This window comes from Tupaia chinensis, unplaced genomic scaffold (genome assembly GCF_000334495.1).
Source record: "Tupaia chinensis unplaced genomic scaffold, TupChi_1.0 Scaffold000182_1, whole genome shotgun sequence".
Taxonomy (NCBI): domain Eukaryota; kingdom Metazoa; phylum Chordata; class Mammalia; order Scandentia; family Tupaiidae; genus Tupaia; species Tupaia belangeri.
The window spans coordinates 5,745,038-5,747,037 of NW_006159657.1; the positions used below are offsets into that span (position 1 = coordinate 5,745,038).

Genomic DNA, 2,000 nt, shown 5'->3' on the forward strand with positions numbered 1-2,000 from the left:
AATGCCCCCTAAGTGTGCCTGGAACCTCTGCACTTGGCAGGTGGGAAAGGTGGCTCCTACACTCACACGGCCAGCAAGAACCTGAGCTAAGGCTCCAGCGCTGGGGACTCGCAAACCTGTGCTCCATCCTCCTTGCTCAGTAACAGCAGGGGAAGGCAACCTGCCAAGGACAGAGACGAGGAGCAGCAGCCCAGAGGACTGCCCGTCTCCTGGAAGTCCACTCCCCACCACTCCGGGCCTGAGGACCTATGGAGGTCAACACAGTGCATTTGGCCTTTGCGATTCTCATCTGTCTCTTTAAAATTATGTTTTTAAAAACCCCACTTTTTATTTATGTATTTTTCCCATGAGTGAGAGAGAGAGTGGGAGAATCGGCATCCCCGATATGCTCCTTACACCAAGACCCGCCCCCAGCCTCAGCCAGCCCGATCACAGCACATGCTGACTTGGTGTACTCAGTGAGGTCCAAGGCATGAACCCAGAACCTTCCCGTGTAGGTTGGCCTTGCAATGCACTGCGTCCACCACCGCACCACCATCCAGCCCCCTTTCACTTTGTTTTGTTTTGTTTTTTAAACTCAGAACATGTTTACATCGCACTGATTTTTTTGAGGAGTTCAGACAAAATTTAAATTCATTTTTCCCCCATCAATGGATAAAGTAACATCTTAGCATGTGGCAACAAGAATCACATGGGAAGAACACGTAAAAGTGAGTTTAGACTTCAACGCTTCATCGGCTTCCCTGGATGGCCAGTCCTCACTCTCCCAGTGGCCCGCACCTCTGCCTCAGCCCTCTGATGGCTCCAACCAAATCTGGATAAAGCTCAGAGGCCTCACTGCCATCTGCTTCTTGGAATCTGGAGTCTCCCTGCAGCCTGGGAGGTCTTCAAGAGCAGACCTCGGCCTTGGGCCACTCCAGGTACCCTGACACAAGGCAACCTTTCAGAAAAGCTCCCTGGACCTCTAGATCCACTGAGCCCAATGGGATACTCCCACTCTGAACACCCCGACAAGATCCTAGCCAACACCATATTCTGCATTTGTCCCCAGAGGTCACCTCACTCCTCTGACCACTCTGGTATCTCAGAGCTCTAGGAGGACTTGGGCATGGGGTGGACACCCAGTGCTGGGTTTGGAACCAAGGAGAATACTCCCTCTGTGCCAACATAGGTGGGGCAGGTCATGCTGGAGTCTGTTTGTTCTGTCTGCCCACGGCAGCCTCTCTGGGAGTGCCTGGGCTCTCTGGTATCCTATGGGTCCTGAGGTCTTGATGCAAGTGTCTGTGTGTCTGCACTGCTTGTGTGTGTGTGTGTGTGTGTGTGAGAGAGAGAGAGAGACGTGCATCGGAATTGCCCAGAGGCTGTGTCAGATGTCCCCGAGTCAGGAGCTCCCCTTGGAGCATCTTTGCCTGTGCCTGCAGTGTGGGTCTGAGTGCGACCCTGTCCGTGAGCTGCACACCTGAGTGGCTGGGTGAGTCTGGGAGGTGGCTCTGTCCCTGTGCCTCTCTGTAGTGGTGTCCATATACTCCTCTGTGAATGCGTCCAAGAAACAAGCAGTCATCAAAAGGATCTCTCTGAGGGTGACCCACAGGTGGGTGAGAAGGGGACAATATGTTCTTCCCCTGCCCCCTGGGCTAGGCCCCTTCTGCCCTGTTCCTGTCACCCTCTGGCATCTGCCTGGCAGTCCTACCTGAGACCCTATGAAGACGAGGGGGATGGGGAGGGCTCTGGGTTGCAGGAGTTATGCCAAATGAGGATGGAAGATAGTCTGGGAGGATTCTTTTTTTTTTGGAGAGGTTTTCCACTATAGGGCGTGTGCACTCGCCAGACAGAGACAGACATAGAGACAGAAAGCGAGAAATCACCCCCCAGGGGGGATGGTCACGCTGCAATCCCTTCTCCTCTGTTCTCCTCTCGGGATCTTGGGCACGCACGCACACGTGTCCGGCGTGAGTTTTAAGCCACCGGGTCCGGGATGTGAACCGCGGTCGACTACGTGG

At 54.2% G+C, this 2,000-nt stretch overlaps 1 protein-coding gene across 1 annotated transcript in view; it reads right to left on the reverse strand.

Annotated features, from left to right (window-relative positions):
- LOC114004439 (group 10 secretory phospholipase A2) overlaps nt 1-2,000 on the reverse strand; it is a 20,935-nt gene that overhangs the window by 14,020 nt on the left and 4,915 nt on the right. The window lies entirely within an intron of this gene.